This window comes from Leuciscus leuciscus (assembly GCF_965113295.1).
Source record: "Leuciscus leuciscus genome assembly, chromosome: 14".
Classification (NCBI taxonomy): domain Eukaryota; kingdom Metazoa; phylum Chordata; class Actinopteri; order Cypriniformes; family Leuciscidae; genus Leuciscus; species Leuciscus leuciscus.
This window is the reverse complement of record NC_138738.1, coordinates 27,972,879-27,996,431: the sequence shown is the minus strand read 5'-3', so window position 1 is coordinate 27,996,431 and position 23,553 is coordinate 27,972,879. Positions and strand designations below refer to the sequence as shown.

The 23,553-nt window shown below is 42.1% G+C and overlaps 1 protein-coding gene and 1 long non-coding RNA gene across 3 annotated transcripts in view; one reads left to right on the top strand and one right to left on the bottom strand.

The window, feature by feature from the left end:
- Window positions 1-23,553, top strand: part of spega (striated muscle enriched protein kinase a) — a 100,958-nt gene that overhangs the window by 4,335 nt on the left and 73,070 nt on the right. The window lies entirely within an intron of this gene.
- On the bottom strand, window positions 9,310-10,582 carry LOC309474493. Its single transcript, XR_014197327.1, has 3 exons — window positions 10,437-10,582; window positions 10,261-10,362; window positions 9,310-10,179 (listed from the first exon to the last, which is right to left on the bottom strand). It is a non-coding gene; the product is annotated as an uncharacterized lncRNA (long non-coding RNA).

The window sequence follows — 23,553 nt, the reverse complement described above, 5'->3', positions numbered from 1 at the left end:
AGTCTCTCTCTCGGTCTATCTCAGGGTATTTACAGCCTGGAATGTGCCAGAGATCCAGTTACAGATTTACTGTTACTCTGCTACACATCATCCTCAATTATAGATGTGGCTATGTTGGACTGCTGCCTGTGTTTTTATTTAGACCCACAATGATAACAAGTAAAGAGTTTAGGAATTACTTAGGATCATTTATCCAGTGATTCATTTATTTCCCATTAAGTGAATGAAAGGTTGCTTAATGAAAAACACAGTGGGATAATTATTGGCTTGACTAATAAAATACATTTTGACTTTGTATGAAAACTAATAAAGGGGATCACAGATGTCTTAATGGCTGGGGAAGCACACCTGAAGCACAAGCAATGGAATTGAAAAAATATGAATATGGAGATTTTTTGTTGTGATTTTGTTGTGAAATTCACAGATAGAAAGAAGAGCTATGATGAAGAGCTGTGCCAAACACTGAATATGCCTTCATGATAATCTGGTGGTATTAGTGAAAGGCAGAGTGTGAGAGGGGTCCTCTAAGGGTTCATTATACCACTCAAAATAGACCACTGGACTCTCCCAACAACATCAGTGCATTCTGACTTATAATCCAGTAAGAGAAACATACATGGACAAAAGGGTGAAATTTCCACACTTTTAGGGAGGAAAACATAAGCTTTACTTTTGTGGTCTAGGGATAAGTCAGGAATGACATCATCAGACTGGAGGACATGATAAGGCAAAAGCTGTTTGATCAGAGGGATGCTTCGAGTAGTGTGAGGAGGGGAACTGTTTGTTCTAGGGAGGAGAAAGAAGGTGAGTTTGGTTTGTGCAATTTAAATTCTGAATTCAGACCTATATCTTTGTGTGGCAGAGCCAACAAGTGAGTGCTATAAGTATACAGTTTGCTATGATTAGGTTTGTTAAATCAAAATATGTTGATCAAACTGACTAATTGTTTTGACCACACTACATAAAATGGTTTTGGCATATTTAACTTTTTCTTTCTTTCTTTCTTTCTTTCTTTCTTTCTTTCTTTCTTTCTTTCTTTCTTTCTTTCTTTCTTTCTTTCTTTCTTTCTTTCTTTCTTTCTTGTTTATTTTTTTTTTGTTTATTGTCTGACTGCAAACAATGTTTATAGAAAAGGGTTATAGTTGGGTTATATTCCCCATTGATGTCACAAAATAGTGAAGGCTTATGAATATAAATTCAGTTATGCAATGTATTTATTTTTTGTATTTGGTGGTGTGGGCTGGGGTTCAGGGGGCACACAAAGCCTACACAGAGTCTTTGTCTGCCTCCCTATTTGATCCTGCCAGTAATAATATTCCACCCTGTGCATGGATAACTGCGGTAATTCCATTTTCTGAATTTCCATGTCAAGACAGAAATGTAAACAGTATCATTATGTCTAATGATCACAGAGCTTATTTTTTTACATTAGCAATACATTATTGGACAGTGATTTGAAGGAGTAATACTTTCTTTTTTGGTCCATTCAAATAACCGAGTGAACTTGTGACATTTCATTTGGTAACTTCATCCTTGCATCTGTCACTGCCAGTCCCAAAATTGTGTAGGTCAGTGGATAAATCCAAGGACCAAAAACAAATTATTAAAGTCCAGTTTTCTTCAACGTTCATGGAACATCCTTGTGATGTTCTCATAATATTGAGTGAAAACGTTCTTAAAACAACGTTCATGGAACGTCCTTGTGATGTTATTTGTACTTGACTGATGTTCTCATAATGTTGAGAGAAATCGTTCTTACAACAACATTCTCAGATAGCAAAAATATGTTCTTAGAATGTTTTGCTAACATTCCCATTAAGTTATGAAAACTTTATTTCTAAATGTTTTCTGAACGTTCAAGACATCAGTTTTTTTTTTTAAAGTATTAATGCTTTTTTCTTTGTTTATGTGAAGTTAGAGAAACAATCAATTCTATAATTTTGGAAATGTTATGAAAACATTATTTCTGAATGTTTTCTGAACGTTCAAAATATCAATTTTTAAAGTATTAAGAATTATTATTTTTTCTTTATTGGTTTATGTGAACGTTAGAGAGACATTCCATTCTATAATTTTGGAAATGTTATGAAACCGTTATTTCTGAAGGTTTTCTGAATGTTCAAAACATCTGTTTTTTGTTTTGTTTTTTTAAGTATTAAGAATGTTTTTTTCATTTCAATTTTCAACATTCAATTCTATAATTTTGGAAACGTTATGAAAACGTTTATTTTTATTTTTTATGTTTTTTCCGGTTCGAGTCCTGGCTGAGCCAGGAGTTAGCAGGTTCCCTTTCTGTCAGTCACTACGAGTTACGTCAGAGACTGACGAATGGGGGTTTCGCTAAAGAGCCCTATCACCTTCGAGTTATTAGAAAACGAGCCAATGGTATGAAAATACCATGGGTCTGTGAAATTTGCATCGCGAACTCCGCCCCACCGTGTGGGTATAAAAGGATAAAAGTGTGTATGTGCTTCTATTTCGATCTTCTTCAAGCAAAAAAGACAGACGAGCACTCTTCAGTTGGTGCTGGTGTGACGGCGCGTTTCAGCAGATTCACAATCCTGCTGCTGGTCTGTGCAGTGGCTTGCACTCGGCTCGTGTTTCTCCCCTGGGCACTTCAGCACTGCTGAAAGAGTTTTTTTTTTTTTTTTTTTTTAAAGAGCTGCACGGGTATGTCTTTTTACAGATGTCTCGCCCGTGTGTTTCTGGATGTGGGCGCATGGTCCATCCGCCTGACGGTCACGAGCGCTGCCTAGTGTGTTTGGGCTTTAATCACGCTCAGGCAGCGTGCATGGATGAGTCATGTTCTCATTGCGGGAACATGCCCATTGCGGAGTTAAGATCAAGACTCAATGACCTCCGTGGATGTAGAATCCCCTCTGCCACACCCCAATTTATCTCCTCCTCGAGAGGAGATACTTTGGCTTGCGGCCAGGGTGATCTGAGGGTTACGGTGTGGAACAACCCAACGAATCTTCCCCGGTTCACACCCCCCTGCACATCGCAAGCTGTGGAGTTTACGGATGAGCCTGGTTCCTCTCGGGGACCCAGTGTTTAATTCGGGCTCAGGTGGATGACGCGGCGCTCCTATGACGGCAGCTCGGAGCAAGGGCACAGTTCTTCCCAGGAGCTGGTAGCAGGACCACTCCTTCCCCCGGTGGAGGGCCAGGATATAATATTTTGTTCTCCTCCCCCTGCTGCTGGCCTCACGGTCGGCTGCAACCTAAAATTGTTAAAGAAAGAACTGGCTCCCCTTACTCCGAGCCCCAAGAGGCCGCGGATGGCAGTGTGCGACGCTATGCCTCGCCACTCTCATCACCCTCTGTCGCCAGACCCCTGTCAGAGCAGGCCGCCGTGGAATGCTCATCCTTCCCTGGTCTCCTCTGCAAGGATGCGGAACTTGACCACGCCCCCACACCAGGACGCTACACCTCCCATTTCTGGGCTGGTCGTTCCGCATCACTGCCCCATCGTGGGTACGCTTGTGGTTCCAATGACCCCGCTGGTTCAGTTTATGGGAGCCTGGCTAGAGCTTCCCAATCTGTCCCGCTGGCTTGCACGAACAATCAGGCTCGGCTATGCGATTCAGTTCGCACGGTCTCCTCCCGGCTTCCAGTGAGTCTGCTATACCATGGTGGGTGGCAATGCCCCTGTCATGCGTGTGGAGGACGCCGCCCTACCAGCGAAGGGTGCGATCAAGACCGTCCCTCCAGCCGAGATGAAGTCCGGCTTCTACAGCCCCTACTTCATTGTACCCAAGAAGAGTGGTGGGTTACGACCAATCCTGGACCTGCACATCTTGAACCGAACCCTTCACAGGCGTCCATTCAAGATATTGACAGCCAAACGCATTTTCGAATGCGTTCGTCCGTTGGATTGGTTTGCAGCGATCGACCTGAAGGACGCGTACTTTCATGTGTCTTCATCTCGTAAAGAGTAAAAACCACAGGGGTCTTCATCTCGTAAAGAGTAGGGGTGTAACCCCGGTGTCCTGGCCACATTCCACCCATTGGCCCTTAACCATCATGGCCTCCTAATAATCCCCTTCCATTGAATTGGCTCCATCACTCTCTCTCCTCTCTCCACATATAGCTGGTGTGTGGTGAGCGCACTGGCGCCGTTGTACTGTGGCTGCCGTCGCATCATCCAAGTGGATGCTGCACACTGGTGGTGGTTGAGGAGAGATCCCCTGATATGATTGTAAAGCGCTTTGGGTGTACAGTAGTACATATGAAAGCGCTATATAAATGCCTCATTCATTCATTCATTCATTCATTCATTCATTCATGTCTCAATTCTTCCTCGACACAGACCGTTTCTACGGTTTGTTTTCGAGGGGCAGGCATATCAGTACACAGTACTCCCATTCGGGTTAGCCCTGTCTCCTCGCGTCTTCACGAAGGTCGTCGAGGCAGCCCTTGTACCACTCAGGCAACACGGGGTTCGCATCCTGAACTATCTCAATGACTGGCTGATTCTAGCACACTCTTGAAAGCAGGTTTGCGAACACAGGGACCTGGTGCTCCGGCACCTCGCCCGTCTAGGCTTTCGGGTCAACTGGGAAAAGAGAAAACTCTCCCCGTGCAGAGGATCTCTTTTCTCGGTATGGAAATCGACTCAGTCGCCATATACGCAGTCACTGCTGAGTCAATTTGAGAGCAAGAGTGCGGTTCCACTGAAGTTATTTCAGAGGCTCCTGGGGCATATGGCATCCGCAGCGGCAGTCACACCGCTCGGACTGCTTCATATGAGACCGCTTTAGCACTGGCTTCGCGAGTCCCGAGATGGGCATGACAACAGGGCACGTTCCGGGTGCTAGTCACTCGGGTCTTCCGTCAAACCTTCACCCTGTGGTTGAACCTCTCTTTTCTATGGGCCGGAGTTCCCTTAGACCGAGTTTACAGGCATGCTGTTGTTTCAACAGATGCCTCCACCACGGGTTGGGGTGCCATGTGCAATGGGCATGCTGCCGCAGGCTCCTGGATAGGACCCCAGCGCCTACGGCATGTCAATTGCCTCGAGTTGCTGGCCGTACTTCTAGCTCTGCACCGTTTTCGGATGTTGCTAGAGGGCAAGCACATACTGGTCCGTTCAGGCAACATGGCGACAGTAGCGTACATCAACCATCAGGGTGGTCTGCACTCCCGCCACATTCACATCCCTGGACAGCTGAATCATGCAGCCGACAAGCTCTCACGACTTCGGCCTTATCCCAGGGAATGGAGACTACATAACCGGACGGTTCAGCTGATTTGGAACAGTTCGACGATGCACAGCTAGATCTGTTTGCCTCCCCAGACACTTCCCACTGCCGCTGGTTTTACTCCCTGACCGAGGGGACCCTCGGCTCGGATGCATTAGTGTAAAGCTGGCCGCGGGGCCTCCACAAGTATGCGTTTCCCCCAATGAGCCTTGGGGAAGATCAGGGAGGATGAGGAGCAGGTCCCTTTGGGTTACGCCTCATTGGCCCACCCGGACTTGGTTCTCCGAACTGGTGCTCCTCGCGACAGCCCCTCCCTGGCCAATTCCTCTGAGGAAGGACCTCCTTTCTCAGAGACGGGGCACTCTCTGGCACCCTCTGGCACACGCGTCCCGATCTCTGGAACCTGCACGTGTGGGTCTTGGACAGGACGCGGAAGGTTTGAGTACCCTACCACCTCAGGTGGTGGCTACCATCACTTCAGCTAGAGCCTTGTCCACAAGGCTTATGTAGACAGAACGCAGTGTTTCAGGACCTCAGACCAGCTCTTTGTCTGTTATGGTGAGAAGCTGAAGGGAAAAGCTCTCTCCAAGCAGAGGCTGTCTCACTAGATAGTGGACGCCATTGTCTTGGCTTACCAGGCACAGGGCCTGTCATGCCCCTTAGGGGTGAAGGCACACTCGACCAGGAGTGTGGCTTCCTCCTGGGCTCTAGCGCATGGAGCCTCGCTAACAGACATCTGTAGAGCTGCAGGCTGGGCGACACCTAACACTTTCGCGAGATTCTACAATCTCCGTGTAGAGCCAGTGTCCTCTTGTGTACTCGCTCCCAGTAGCCAGTAAGTAGGACCTGCTCGGTGTCATCGATTGCTGCGCCATTCCACTCCACGGACTGGATACGTGCACTATTTTAGTTCTCCATAGACCCTGAATTCCTCCTGCACTGTTGATGCCATCACCAGAGTGCATGCCCGGTTGGTCAGCCCTCGTCATCGGTTAGGTGCCTCCATGTAAATGGTTCCCCGGTTGGGCAAGCCCCACATGTGTATATTCCACGGTAAGTCTCCTCTGAGCACGTGTTTTCCCTCGGCAAGACCCCTCTTGCCATCTCGAGGTTGAAACATTCCACCCTGCGGGCTAGATACCTCTGAGTTCTCTATATGTATCCCATACTCGGGTCATATGTGTATTCTAAGTCCTCCCTGCGGGTAAGCGCTGTGTCACATATTCCATCTGGGATATGCTACCCAGTGTACCTTGGTATTCTTGCGTCAGCCTGGCCCTTCATTAATGCTAGCCTCATGGCTTGCGCAGGACAATGGAAGACAGCCACATTGGAGAGATTAGATTGGGACCCCCATTCGTCAGTCTCTGACGTAACTCATAGTGATTGACTGAAAGGGAACGTCTCGGTTACGTATGTTACCCTCGTTCCCTGAACGTTCCTATAACTCGAAGATGATAGGGCTCTCTAGCGAAACCCCCATTTTTCAGTCTTTGACGTAACGTCTCCGTTCCCCCCTTCAGGGAAAGAGGGTTATATATACGTAACCGAGGCTCCAGGTACTCCAGTTTCCACCACAGTTCAAACACATGCAGTAAAGATAAAATTTGCGATACTCAAGTGTCTGTGTGTGAGCCCAGTGATGGACGGGCCATCCGTTCAGGGTGATTTGAACGTCCAGAAAACATTCAGAAATAACATTTCCAAAATGATAGACTGGAATGTTCCTGTAACTTTCACATAAACCAAGAAAAAAAACGTTCATAATACATAAAAAAAAAACTGGACGTAACGTTTTCATAACATTTTTTAAATGATTGAATGGAATTGTTCTTTAACGTTCACATTAACCAAGAAAAAAAACCTGTAAGTTTTCATCTTTTAAAAAACATTAATAAATAACATTTTCATGACCTAATGGGAATGTTAGCAAATCATTCTAAGAACATTTTTTGTTAGCTGGGGTGTTCAGATTCCGGCACTTATGTCTAGTTTGTTTTCGGTTCCGTGTCAGAGTTTGGACACTCACGCTCCATGTCTTGTCTTTCGTGTGAGCGCACAGGTTGTGTGTTCATTCTTTTGCCATGCTCTCTTGTTCCATGTGTGTTGTGTTCTGTTGTGAGCGCACGGAGTGAGCACTCATTCTCATGTGCTCTGTCTTGTTGTGTGAGTGTGCGGTTTCGAATTCGCTCGGGTCGTACGCTCTTCTGTCCAGGTGTGTTATTGTGTTCTGTGTAGCATGCGGTTTGTGTTTACATCGGCCACATGCTTTTATGATATGTTTTGTGTGAACACTCGGCTTATGAGTTAGCTGCGTGTTCGTGTCTAGTTTTGTTTGAGCACGTGGCTTGTGATTTGTGTATTTATATTTTAAATATCCCCTGTATATTTCCTTCAACTGAGAGCTCGCTTCATCCCTTACCACAACCCTAATATACACAGAATCAAGCGTAGTGTTAGTTCTGGCTGGTACGTCAGTCAAGCTTGCATCAGCTGACTCTCAGCTGATCACTCACTTCTATCTATAGGAATACAACGCATATCACAGCATAGATATATAAGCTCCTTCCGTATTATCAGCTGTTATCGTGTTTCTCGGGAGCTAATTACCCTCCTCCATCCCCAGCTCCTCCTCTCTGCCAAGTCAGGATTTGGCATTCTGATATTTCCCTTTGAATCAGACTATTTTCTCAAATTATGTTGTACATTAAAATATTGACATTAATGATATCTCCAATACAATTATGTTGGTTCTGTTCTTTTTAGCCAAAGGGAGGTTATTGCTGCTCTCCCTGCTCGTATCCATGCTAGGCGGCATGGATGCGCAGGGAGTACTTGCCCAGAAAAGAACCATACCGCCAATCCCAACTGTATGCAATTGTCAATCATCTTTGACGACAGTGGTCCTCACAGAACTGAGATTTCTCTGGATTCCCTGAATCTTTTCACTATATTATGTATGGTAGATGGTAAAATACATACATTCTTTGCAATCTTGCATTGAGAAATATGATTTTTGAATTTTTTGACAATTCTCTCATGACATTTGGCACAAAGTGGTGAGCCATGACCCAACTTTACTTGCAAAGACTGAGAAGCTCTTTAACACCCAAAAACGATACCCTCACCTATTCACCTGCTAACTGTGGACTATTTCAAAACAATTTAACTTGGATATTATATAATCTTTTCACTCTTATTTTGCCTCTGTCCCAACTTTTTTGGAGTGTGTTGCAGCCATCAAAATCAAAATTTGTATATGTTTAAAAAATACAATTATGTTGGTCAGTGAAAACATAGAAATCTTTTCTTTGTTCTTTTGTCAGTAAAAAAAAAAAAAAAAAAAAAAAGGTTCAAGAGAGTTAACAAATCACAGATTATGTTTTTTATTGTTTTTACATTTCTGGAAATGGGGTAGAAGAAACTGATCTCACACTGGACAGAGCTGTTACGATAGCAAGCCAGACTGAACCTGCTGCCAGTCAGGCTTAGTTCATTTCAAATTCACGCCAAGTTACCACCCCAGTACAAGCAGTGCAGCACACATTAAAATGCAGAACATCCAGGAAACCATGACATCTACCTCTTAATTCTGCTCAGGTGGGGAAGAGGAAGTCATGCTTTCGCTGTGGATTGGAGGCACACTTAGCTAATGCTGTGAACTGCTTGGCTGCAACTGCAACATGCAGGAAGTGTAAAACGATTGGACATTATGCTAAACTGTGCCATTCAGCGCAATCAAATATGTGTGAGGTCTGTGTGGTGTATGACATCAAAGTAGTCTATCGCGAGAATGATTCAAAAGCATACAGAGCCCCGGCTCTCTTGTGGTACTTTGATGTCATCAAGCATAGCGTTAGTTCTGGCAGGTCACGTTAGTCAAGCTCGCATCAGCTGACTCTCAGCTGATCCACATCTACCTATAGGAATACGACACCTATCACCGTATACAAATGTGGCAGTTCGCTCTCTTAAGCGCAACACAATACCAATTATGGCACAAAATAGACTACGCCACCCCGGAAAATGGGCCGGGGACCCGCTTGTACATCAAGTGCAAAGCACACAGATACGTGGTGACTGGGTCAGATAACAGACAACAAGGAAACGTTTCGAATCGTTTATTAAATACAAATAAGAAACACAATACCAAAAGGCATAATACAAACATACATTAGAATAAATATATCAACCATAGCACTTATCCATTTCAGAATTGGGGGTTCGGTTCGTCTGCCCGGTAAACACTGCAACAATTAGTACTCTCACCACACAGCACCCCAATCACCCTCTGTGAACACTGCAAGCGATAAGCACACCACCACCACACCAGAAGACGTGGGCGTGGAGCTGGCACCCCAACTCTGAATAAAAGGAAGAAAGGACAAATTGAGACATAAGCAACCATACACACACACGCACACAGCACTTTCCACGTAATAGTCTTTTGGTTTGTGGACCGATGGAATCAGTTGTTTACACATAAAAGTAACCACTCACTGGCCAGCGCTCATTAATAGCTTTCCAACACTGCGTTGCCTGATGATTACAGTATTTTAAAAGTATACCCTTCTCCGGTCGGATTTAGAAATACATGTAAGACATTCAAAAACAGACAATAACAATTTTACAAACGTAAATACTTTCAATGACAATGTTTCAACTAAAACAATTCAAGTAGAAATGACAACTCAGTTATTCGCCGCTGTACCCCAGCCCGAAGATCAGCACTGAATTTGCTAGATTTGGGATGCGTCACTACGGCCGAAAATGCGCTATTGTTCCGGCCGTCTCAAGACGGATGAGAGATAAGAGAAGGTAGCCTATTAGTCAGATGATCACAACAAATACGCGGTTCCAGTAATAGTCACTGAGAAATGGTCGAGGAGTTTCCGGCAAGGGGAGACACAATCCAATCGGTCGTCACTAAGCCCAGCTACCCCCACCAAGCCTGCTGCAGCACCTTCCTCGTATCACTATCAAAAATACAACGCACAACGTTTGTAAATTTGAGTTTATGATCTCATTAACCGGACATTCAAATAGGTATGACTTACCGCTTGTTGGTGACTCGCACCACCCAGTGTACTCCGTAGAGTGCAAATTACTGGCTCGCCATGACGGGCGTTAAGCGACACGTCTGATACTCCGCAGTCGCACTGTAAATTAAATGGGTCTTAACTTATCCTTCCCAACGCACATTAAAAATTAAGCAGCTACCAGTAATTCTTACCTCCCAATCCTAAACGCTGCGCGCCCAAATGACGTCACGTCCAGAACCCAGAATGACGCGCTCCCTTAGACGCCATTCTCATCCCTTTTATATCCGCCACGCATACTGAACCCGCCCCTAATCCTTATCATGGTGGATCGCATCACCACAATCATATAAGCTCCTTCAGTATTATCAGCAGCTATCGCGTTTCTCAGGAGCTAATTACCCTCCTCCATCCCCAGCTCCTCCTCTCATCAGTCAGGATTTGGCATTCTGATTCCCCTTGAATCAGAATAAATTCTCGAATTATGTTGTACTTTAAAATCTTGAATTAAATATATTTGCAAACTTTCATGTTGGTTCTGTTCTGTTTACCCCAAGGGGGGATATTGCTGCTCTCCCTGCTCTTATCCATGCTAGGCTGCATGGATGCGCAGGGAGTTATCGCCCAGAATGGAACCATACCACCAATCCAAACTGTATGCTAATTGTCAATCATATTTGACGGTAGTGGTCCTGACAGAAATGCATCTTTGCAGCAACACTTCAAGTCGCCACTTCACACCTTTAATCTACTTCTGACAGACTTGTGAGGTGGATTTAGTGATTGAAAGAGCATCCTCCATATCTATCCTGACCTACAGCACTTATGTACAGTACGTATCATTTCAGTAACGTTGTGCTGTCGCAACCCACAGCCAGGCTTGTGAAATAATCAAAAGCCCAAATTCCAGTGGTTGGATGTTTGTCAGCGAATGTTTCCCTACATGACCACTCAGTTCCTACTACATTCTTCATTGCGAACTAAGAGACACCACTCATGGAGAGTGACACCTAATGTCTGCACTACATGTAAGGATTGAAAACAATCAAGTCATGCCTCCTAATGCCCTTCCTGTCTTTCAGTGCACTGTTGCTGAGTCAACTGAGTTTGGATGTGCTAAAAACGTTATACACTACGTTAAACTGTATGAAACGTTACACCGGTGTGCCAAAAACTTTGCCATCTCTATCCACTTTCTGTTTGTAGTGCTGTGTCAGAGGAATTAAATGGCTCGCAAGCAGCTGGGGTGATATATAAAACCCTTTGATGCCTTTGCATGGCTTTCACCAATTGTTGTTATGCAGAAAAAGTCAGGTAAAATTAAGATGTGGTTTGACCTCAGAGAGTCAGTGATTTGAAGCAGTGATTGTGGAATCCTTTCCACTGCCACACATGGATTAACTACTCTCTGCTCTACAAGGTTCTACTGTTTTCTCTATCATCGACCTGACTAATGATTACTATCAAGTGCTGCTGAATGAGGACAGTTGTGACATCACAGCCTTTATTACTCATGACGGACTGTTCCATTTTTGTCGTGTTCCTTAGTGATTGGCTTCAGTGTCTTCAGCATTTGAGAAGACGGACATGACATTTCTATACATGACAAAGCACTTAAAGTCGTCTAGCAATGACTAGAAGCTGCTGGCTTGCAGCTCAATAAATGAAGTTTTATGTAACAAAGTTCGGTAGGAGCATGTTCAGGTAATCATCCAATCAGCACAAGAAGAAGCCAGTATAAATAAAGCCTTCCCTTACCTCCCGTCTCATGATCTCATTTCTCAGCATCCCGCCGCCTCCCCATCACCTCACTTTCGGCTGGGTCTACTCATAGATACCTACGAGCTATACATTCATAGGGGGGAGTACTCTGGGGTCGGGCCGAATTCCGAGCTCGGAGCCCTCCCCCCGGACAGCAAGCCAAATACGCATTATAATATTACATCAGATTTCATTAATATGTGAACTCGTGAAATACAAGTGTCGCTCATGGCAAACCAGCCTGCAAACCAGCCTGCTGTTCCAATGTTTCCACTACATTCATTCTGCGGTGGAATCTTGGCCACACCAAAAATCCTCCCCGCCACTGCAGCTTCTTAGTGACGTCCAATATTAGTGCATACTATTCTGTGTTATTGTTTGGCCCCACTAAAGGCCTAAAACATTGTAATACGGTTTTCGTGCATTATATTCCAAGACTTCTGAAGCCATTCGACAGCTTAATGCGAGGTAGGCCTACTAATGACTATTTTAATCATTAAGTTAAAGTTAATGGAAACTCATCTCTCCTTAGTCATTCTCCATTCAGACAGCGCGTCGCGTTCGGTTACGAGGAGTAACACGATGAAACTACAAGATCAGTGTTCCCATTATTATAATTTATTTGTAGATAAAGGTCTATGGTTTTGCATAAAAGGACTTTATTTTGTTGGAGTTTATAGCAGTTTCTAAATCATTCCATCTTTTACCAGGTGTCTAGATCCCAACACTGGAGTAGAGAGCACTATGTCACGGATCTATGAGAGAAACTCAAGCGCAGAGTGAGTGTTATTGAAAGACAGTTGACAAGATGAGAGATGGTGGGTGAGGAGGTGATAACGGTCCAAACAGTAGGCAGGGAATAAAGCACAATGACAGGCAAGCTGAGAGGGTGGCCGCTGAGGCAAGCCCAAGGTGAACAGACTGTTGTTCTGTGGTAGATGTGCAGCACAAGGCCAATGGATGCAGCAAGAGCCAGACAGGGTCATACAGCACACGTAGATGGACTCACAGGGCACGATGAGTCACTGCACCGGTCTAGCTGCTTGGTAGAGAATAGTGATGTTACATATGACACTGAAGCTTCAAAGCGCATGTCGAGTATGCAACAAAATTCTCATGAAGCTCCATGCTGGAGCGCGGATTGTTTTCCGAGAAACAAGTGATCAATGAAAAACTAAGCCTCACTTTCTTTCCAGTCACGTGAATGTTTCACTCTGCAAACAAACAGGGAACACAACAGACACAAGACAAGGGGCCCGTTCTTTGTACGTCGCTAACTCAGTTAGCTGGATTTGATTGTTGGCGATTTGGCATGATCTTGGATTGTTTGGTTCTTCGACGCTCATCCTGGACTTGCTGTCATAGCAACAGGTGCGCAAACTTAAACCTGCTCGTGAGCAGACTTATTTCATGTTAACAGGATTAGACTGCGGCTTCATAAGCGGAGCTGAAACGGGAAGTCCAGCGCAGCGCGGTATAGCGCACTTTCTGAGATATATATTTTTTCTCGTGACTCGTGAGATTGTCGTTTACATTATTAATTTGTTGGAAACGCACATTTATTTTCGACTTGTCGGAGTCGGGCTTTAACTACAGCACAAACTGTTTGCATTGCCCTAAGATTATTTGCGAGTGGCTCTTTCCTTTACACTATTGGAGATGCGGAGAACTTGATGGAAAGTGCTGTCTGTCGTGTCATTCGGAGTTTACCTGGCGCTTTTAGGTTTAAAAAACAGTTTTAGGTTTTTTTGTGGCAAGCAAGACCCAATGTTGTAAAGCAGTTTTTTTTAAAGCAGTTTTTTTTTGTTTTTTTTTTGGCTATCATAATTTTTTATGAAGATCATGCAATCATGACCATGCCGATTACAGTATATGTCACTCAGGCTTCACTAACGTGATTGGTACCATAGACTATAGGCTAGACCATAGACTGCCATCAAGGCCTCAATGAAGGGGATTATGTGAACAGAAAGGGGGTTCACAATGTAAATGTGCAGCCCAGTTACTATTGTGATTCTTAATATTCCAGATTAGTAATATTATATAAAATAAATAAAAAAAGGCAGTTGACTAAAATCTTCCATATCACAAATGTGAAAGCAAAATGGCCAGGATCTGTGCATGACTTAAGAATTTTCAGAGATTCACATTTATGCACATTACTTGAAAGTGGTAAGGAAAGTTCCACAATTAAATATCAAGCTTACTGTATTACATACACGTATGCTGATCCTAACAGAAGTGCATTTTTTCATAGGTGATTATGACATGTTCCTGCCTGCAGACAGGTGTTTTATGACCCCATTCCCTGACCCAAACCAGTTACAGTACAGCTCTAGCCAGGACAAGGGCACACAATGAAATGAACTTTGGCTAACTAAAGGGAAGATTTCAGTGTCTGAAAAGTCTGAGGGTTGCACACCTGACAGGGCCTGTGACATTGTTGCATGTGCCATATTACACAACATTGCCAAAAAAAAAAAAAAAAAACACTTTTCATTAAATGTTTAAGAAAAGACAAATATGCTTAGTTCCTGTTTTATTTCAGTTGTTCTTTGTAAAGAAAAGCCAGTGGTCAAGTGCCTGCAACAAGAGATATTAGCCTCATGCAACAAATAAAAAGGAAAAGTTGGCTATACACTGCCCACCTGTACTGCCCTACAGAGGCAAAAGACCTTAAGTCGCTAGAGTGTGGAACTGAGAAAAATGACTTTAAATATTTTTAGTTGTCCCGCCAAATTAATTATAGGTAGGACACTGGAAATCTGGCAAATAGATGTTTTAGTAATGACAATTATATACATAAAAAAATCTTGAGCTCAAACTTGACTTTTGACCACTATTTTAAAGCGACACTATGTAACTTTTCAACCTTCATAATATATTTCCAATATCCTTGTGATGGTACATCGACTTACAATAGGTTGAATGACACGTCTGCCATAGAATGACAGGGTCTGTATCGCTTTTACTGGCACTATGTAACTTCGGTGTTCGGGTAGTAACAACAGCACAAAAAGAACTACAAAATTCGACTGCTTTACGGCATACGTCACTTCCCCCACCACTTCGTCAAATTTGGACGTGAGAGGCCAACCAGCGTTTGTTTTCGGCTTTCGTGCGTATGTTTTTGTCATGGGGGCTGTTTACGCCTGGCCACTTCATGCATTTTCTCAGATCGGATAGCTATCCGATCGTGAAAAGTCCAGGTTTAAATGCCCTCCGAAACGCATTTGAATCCGATCCCTCAAACCACTTCAGGAGGAGATCTGAGACGCATTCCAGACGAAACTGGACAAGTGTAAATGCATATGGTTGTTGAAACCACATATGTAAATTGTACTCCTCCCAAAAATGCTAAAAAAATAAATAAAAAAAAACGTGTGAGAGCGTTGTATAGGCTATATGTTATATCCAGATATGACGACGCGCTGGAACACGCATCACCGCAGATGAGCAACTGCATCAAGCCAACGTGCAAACTATCGCAAATCAAAGTGAAAGTAAGTCGCAGACGCTTATCACACAATCTTCATCATTAAAAGTAAAGAAACGAAATGATCTTACCAGCTGTTACTGTTCTCTCTTATTGCGGTCTTTGATTTTGAAATTTTAGCTGATGATCTATAAAATGCAGCTCATATCTCGGTGACGTGCACTCCATTAAATCTGCATATAGCGCGAGAATTGAAGATCGAATTTAAATCCGTTTCGCAAAAATACATTTATGTGACCAGGTGCAAATGGAATCGTTTTGATAAATCAGATAGCTATGCCTCACGAATTAGTTTGCCAGCTGAACTCAGGTGTTGTGAGGTGTATTTATCACGTAGTGCTGAGGGATGACGCTGTTGATTGATTCCTGTGATTATCATGAGAACAGCTTTCAATATCTCACATAATTATCATAAATAAGCCTAACGTAGAGGTTGTAAATAGTGTAAACGAGCACAATTTGCAAACTATTATGATAAATTGCAATAATCATGTGTAATGACATCATAACGGCCAATGTTATGAAATAATGCGACGTACATAACTTAATTGATGTTATCTGGCATTTTGTAATGTTTACATTCCAATAAAAACAACACAAATTAAATCATACAGTAGGCCTAGACTATAGACTATTTACTTGTGATTTAGCTGCAATCATGTAAAAATGTTATAATATAATTTACGACAGTGCAAGTATTCCACAGCGACTCTAGGGGTCGCTGTTTGACAAAAACACAATTTCTACTTAGTGTGGCTTTAAAGTTACTGTACTCTGCCTTTGTATTGTCAGCAAAAAGTGAGAAGTCATGCCAAGGCAAAAGGCAGTAACTTCCACATTATCAATATTTGGTTGCTGCTGATCACCATTAACAAAATCATTATAGTAACACCTGTATAAAATCTAGTGATCATGGCATTTATTTTGTATGATTTACAATTATTTATAGCCATCTACTTATTGCTATCCTGTGCTTTGGTTGCATTCTGATGGCATTATTAATACATTTGACATGACAAAATACCTCCATAGATATATTAGTCCAGCGTTGGCTCGACCGTGTTTAGGGCGGGGCTGAAGTTGCCGTCGAAGTTTTGGCACTCTGCCAGCTAGATGCATGAGTGTTTCAACCAGGTCCGGTACCCGAACTGGGTGAGGCGGGGCTTTAGTTCTTGGTTGTATTCATCTGCTACGGCAATGTGTAACATTTTTCTGTCAACTCTGCATAATCCTTCACGATCGATATCGCACGTTTGTCGATGGAGCGGTTTCAGACCATACTAAATCATCTGACCGCGTTTGTGCAGGACAAAGCTCTGAGGACATCAGAAGTTAGAGGGACTGATGGCAGCTGTACAAAGTACACAGGCTACACCGTAATTTTAATTTTAATGGACATTAAAACAAAGGCAGATAACCGTACAATCTGTAGGTAGCATTATTTGATAGAACACCGGCACAGTAACTTCATATTGATGCGCGGCTAAACAAAGGCAGAGTATCGTAACTCAATTTGAGCGTTCCAAAACAAAGCCAAAGAGCGGTAACTGATGTTACGGTGTTCTGCCTTTGTTTCTCATGGGCTTTTGGAAGTTACTGTTAAGACAACTCATTATTTTCTCGAAAAAACAACGGAATTGATTCAAGATACTCATCCACATGATAAAGGAAGTCTTGAATGTGGCAAAAATATAAATAACTCATTTTCGACCAAAAACGAAGTTACGGTCTTTTGCCTTTGCACGGCAGTGTAGGCCTATGTCTCCTCTGTCTGTGCAGACTCTTCTGTAGGCCTTTCTGTAGATGTGGAATCCTGCAACTTATATTGCAGCCATAAAGCATACAAGTAGGCTATAAATTAAGTAAAGTTATTTATGCACTTGAAGGTAGGCTAGTTCCTCCACATGACAGTTATCTGAGAGGGTTTATTCACTGTCCAGTGCAATGGAAACAAATGGACATTACAAAGTCTTATAGTTCCTTTGGAAAGTTAGAAAATGTCCACTTACTGCACATATTTCAGCCACCACTTTCTTGGGAACAAGTGTTGGTGTATTATGTAAAAAAGTGCACAAAAGAGGAAAACACAATGTCATTAAAATGAACTACACTCGGAAAAAAATTGATCAATAACTCATGGCAAAATATTTTTACATTAACATAAGTTTATCAGTTTTCACTTTCACAAGTCAAAGCAATTCATCATTACTCAAGATTTAACAGTTGAAATGACTTTACGGCCTTAATTTAATGCAGAAAAATATATTTTACAGTGTAGGCTAATAAGATCTTTTCTATTTTTTTTCTCAGCCTTTTTCTTGGTTGCTTTTATAAACAGACAACCATTTATTTAACAGTGCCTTTTATAAAAGTGACTATAATATAACTAAAAATTACCATTATGTAGAATATTTTTGAACTTCAATCTTATTTGTTCCCATGTTCTAGTGTGGTGACTCTGATATTACAATGAACAAAGTAATTATGCAATTATTAAAATACAAAAATATAGGCTAATAAGTGATAAAAACAATTGTCTGCTACTTTTTGCCAGCCCTCTCGAATGACTTTTGCAGACTTTGAGGTGTTCCCTGGCGTTTTGATAAAACATAAAAATTCTGAATAAACTTCGATAATTAGTTCTTGCTCTGCTGAGGAGAAAAGCTGAGCCCGCTCTTTGGCCATGCTGAACAGCCAATAGCAGCGTTGCTGATCAATGTTTCTACTATCGATACATATCCCCTTTTAAACCAGCGCATGAACGCACAATTATGGCCCTGTCCCAAATGGCACACTTCATGTGCACTTTCGGTCTTGTGGACTTACAATGGCTGCCGCGTGCGCGTGTCCGTTAAGTCCGTGATGCGGGCTCAGCAGCAGACTTCTTCCCGACAGTCAAAGCGGCATTACGTCACGAAAGTGCGGACTCAGAGGAAGACCGCGAGTGCTTAGGGTTCCATTTGGGACAGGGCCTTTATGTGCACTTTCGGTCTTGTGGACTTACAATGGCTACCGCGTGCGCGTGCGCGTGTCCGTTAAGTCCGTGAGACCGCAGTGTGTCCCATTTCTCATTTTTAGATCTCAGAAGGGGGCTCGCGAGCACCCCCATGTGGTCGATTTGCGCCCTTGATGCGCACTTTTGCCGAGCCCACGCTGATGCGGGGTACTTCTCAATATCCCTCCTCGTCTCCTCTCTCCTCCGTCCTCCATCCTATGACCCGGAAACCGATCGAGCACAGCCATCTTGAAGGACATCTCAATTCTCTAATTGCACCGCGAGGAGTCGAGGATCGAGGAGTGAGGAGGCTTCCAGAGCAGTCATAAGTGAGTGTATCTTATGCGGAAGAGTTTTATCAACTAAAACGTGACGCACGTATAAATTCTCCTCCCCCTTCACATTGGTCACAATAATTTTGATTTATACTTTACCTTTGCAGTTTATATAAACCACACATCTCACATATTTCAACAGGGAATATTGCTTTATTAATATTTATTATGAATTTCTTAAATAAACAAACTTCAACAACATAAGGGCAGATCCTTTGAGCGCTGCTGATGACGCGGTGAAGTGACGCTCGAGCGATCAAGTATTCCAATGTATAAAAAAAGCTTTCATTCGATTCCTCCGTCCTCGCGTCTCTTCCTTGCAGCCTTTCCCCGCTTTCTACAGGGGGTGGAGCTGGGAAACGAGGATGCACAAATAAGAATTGAGAAGCACCCGCGGACTCCGCAGCAGACTTCTTCCCGACAGTCAAAGCGGCATTACGTCACGAAAGTGCGGACTCAGAGGAAGACCGCGAGTGCTTAGGGTGCCATTTGGGACAGGGCCTCTCTCAGATAACTCATTCCAGCTATACTAAGCATATCCGGCAAGTGTGTTCGAAGAACCTAATTAGCCAGATCATGATTAGCACGATGATATCATCTTGGATGTGTAATTTGATCTCGGATGTTTTAAGCAACGTACGAAGAACGGGCCCTAGTTATGCAGGCAATATCCACAACTGGAAACATGAGCAATAAGTAGCAGGTATCACAAAACACTCAATGACAACGAACTGGCAAAACATGAGGGAAAGAGAACACAATAAAGGGAGCAGAAAACATGAGGAACAGGTGACAATACTCAGACAAGGAACAGGTGAACACACTCACACAAACGAGAAGCTGAGAACATGAGGAAAGGGTGAGCACACTCAGACAAACGAAGACTAATCAATGACTAAACAGGAGGGTGTGGTAATTGGAAACAAGGAGGCATGAATAGAGGAGCACATGGCCAACACAAAAAAAGACAGAGCCATGTGTTCAAGCACAACACAAACAAAGACGCATTAAACAAAGACAAGACTGACATAACTGTCAGCGGAGAACCCTGACATATAGTATGAATTGTTCTTCACGGACACAGTAACTAAAATTGTTAAAAGAAAAGGCTCAATAAACTGTTGCATAGATACGCATCTGTATTTCTTACCTTTATGCTTTGAATTTATCAATGTGAAGCACTGCGCGCTGTGACTCCATTTTTGCCGCTCTGTATTGGAGCCTTTCATATTATAATACTAAACTATGTTGCTGTCTTATTAAAATGCTGCACTATACATTTAAAAGAAATGTCTTTTCATTTTCTATCTATATATATTATATAAATTCCCCACTAAATGTTTTTTTTTCCACTAAATGTTCAGATTTTATAAAATGATTGTGCACTCATGATTTTTATAAAACAACTTTTGCTGCTTATCCTCTAACCTAATTTATAATATTTAAATCTTTGCAAATAAATGGGGGCGTGGTCAGTGGGAATCACCCATGGCTGACGCTTTTGGATGACCAAACCTGCAGAAATTAAAAATTAATAAATGAATAAATAGATAAATGAATAAATAAATAAATACATAAATAATAATGCGAAGAAACGTAAAAACAAAACAAAAATAAATGACTATTTATACTTTTATTTCCTTATTTATGTTTGATTATATTTTTTCCACATTTATTTATTTTTTTCATTTATTTTATTTATGCATTTATTTATTTCCACTTTTATTTATTTTCATATTTATGTATACATGTATTTATGTCTACATGTATTTATTTCCGATTTTTATTTATTTATACATGTATTTATTTATACATTTATTGCTCTGTATGCTAATGAGGGGGGCGTGTTTTACCTCAGACATAGCAATCGAGCTCAGAGTGGCAGTGCTGAAGCTTTGAGGCCACAGTGACACCTTGTGGTGTGACCAAACAATACGCAAGAGGTTTGCGGACGTGACTTTACAGGTCACGCAGGGAATAAATGGCTTAGAGATGGGCAAAATGGCTAAAATCTTAAATCACGGGTTATGTCCTTTAATATCACCCTAACTGTATGTATATAGGTTTACCATACATAGGCCTACTCTTTATTCCGGGCATGGCCGTAAAACATCAGCTGGTCGGGATTTCTAAAATGTCTAGGCACACATGAACAGAATCCGCTGATAACAGACACTTTGCAACGGAAGCGCGTCAAATTATCCACTATTAACCACATTTTATGCCATGCATTGTAGATCCGTATACACAGAAGCTAACTGCATTTTTTATGTATCTTCCAAAAACAAGTTATCTGAGGTAACGTATAAATCATTAGCATACAGAGCAATAAATGTATAATGTATAAATAAATAAATGAATAAATGTAGACATAAATACATGTACATAAATAAATGTGAAAATAAATAAAAGTGGAAATAAATAAATGCATAAATAAATAAACAAATAAATGTGGAAAAAAATATAATTATACATAAATAGGGAAATAAAAGTATAAATAGTCTTTTTTTATTTATTTTATTTTTACATTTCTTCGCATATTTATTTATGTATTTATTTATTATTAAGTCAGTTTTGGCATTCCATACTTATCACATTTATCACATTTATTTATCTATTCATTCATTTATCTATTTATTTATTTATTCATTTATTCATCTTTAATTTCAGCAGGTTTGGTCTTCCATAGCGAACCCCCGTTTCTTCGCTCGCCTACTCTTCCCTCAAGGAATTACAGAGCGTAACAGTGAAAACTACTAGCCCCTCATGCTCAGAATCGGCATCCTAGACAGAGAGAACTTGAAAAGTTGCAAGTCCTGGTCCATTCCAACTATTACAATGATAACCATTAAACCACTTGAGGGTTCTTGCCATCTGTTTCAGGTCATCACAGATAGCTGCAAACTAGAATTGTGCAGTGCAAAGTGATTGAACTCTTACCAGGCTTGGTGGGCTTTATTCTTCACCAGATTTTTTTTTATTTTTTTTTGTACACATTTCTCAGGGTCCAAAAATACAACAGCAGAGGTCCTCTCTTGCCTTTATTCTACTGATCCTCTGACCTCAGCCCTAGAATCCATTCTTTCTCCTTCCACCATCATCAGTCCTAGAGGACCCTAGATGAACAAATAACCCACGCCAACCGGAAGCCCTGTCGACAGTACATTAATTTCTGTCAGCCTGCAGAATTCACTCCTGGACTCCTTTCGTTCCTCTCCATCCAGGGATAACCCAAATCCTTTCTCTCATCTGCATTCATGTCCTCAATGTCCTGGTGGCTTTTGACTGTTTCTCCAAGACCTGCTGTCTGGTTCTACTGTTGGTTTAACCAATAGCCTTTGAGACCGTGGAGACACTTTTACAACATGTCTTCTGGAACTTCGGCATCTCGGAAGGTGTAGCGTCTGCCCATAGTCCACAATTCATATCCCAAGTGTAAATGGCTTTTTTTCAAGCTGCTGGGCACCACTGCCAGTCTTTCTTCAGGCTATCATCTCCAATCCAGTGGCCAGTCTGAGCACAAGATCTAGGAAATCTCTTGATTTCTCCTATACTGTCATTAACAACAGCAAAATTGGAGCCGCTTCCTGCACTGGGCTGAATATGGCCAAAACTCTCTCTACCAACCATGTCACGCCTCTGCCCAAACTCTCAGCCTCCTTTCACTTTCTGCTCTCTTTTCCCGGCCTATATACCACAAACGGCTGTTCATTTTTAACTTCTTCATTAAGAACACTTCAAATACCCACCCCATTCTTGCCTCTGTTTTCTAGTCTTGCAAACAGGACTCTCTGGCTGCACTACCCTTCCGCAGTGTTCTCCTTATGACTCCATTGTGGATCCTCTTCATCTTAATTGTGAGACATATCCTTATCATTGGTTTACCTGCATTACCATTGTACCATCTTCTACATGTCTTGTATGTCAGTTTGCTCAATATGTTCTGCTTACTCATGTGTTCAGTAAATCTCCCGGCAATTGGGATCACACAGCCATCTGGCTCAGTCTGCTTGTCACAATTTAATTGACAATATAAAATATAGCAAAATTATTTAAATTTAAAGCTACAGAATTACTTTGCAATATAATAAAATATGAATTAACTGCAGTTGCAAACTAAATTGGAAATAATAAGGCCATTGCTTCAATGCATGAATTGTTCTGTCTTGATAGACTTAGGTGAGAAAATAATTGATCAACTACATTATTCTTGTCTATCTGGTTTTACTGATTAATGTGTGCCAGTTGAAGATTGAATATCATTCTCCATGTGTAACACAAAATTGTATTTATGTATATAAAAAATAAAATAATAAAATAAAAATTCATTGTGTATGCTAAATAAATATAGTAAAGAGGTCATTGTAGCAAGAGAAGCGAAAGCTAATTCTCTGTGTCAGCTTTCCTCCTTTCTCATTCAAGCAGCAGCACCATCGACATGGGAGTAGTGTGACGTAATCACTGCCTGACAGAATATATAATTGATGCTTTGTGCTGAGACCAATAGTCTCTCTTCACACCAGCACCAGAGACAAAGGAAGAGATGAGAGAGAAAGAGAGGGTGCACGCTAAGGCTGCTGAAAATGTTTTGCTTTGATTGCACTGAGATCTGCCTCTGTTATTGGCTGCTGCTTGTTCTTTGTGTCTCCCTTCAGTCTCTCTCCTCTACCACTCCCCTATTTATATCTTTATCTCCAAAGGGGATTGGGAGAATGCAAGTGGGT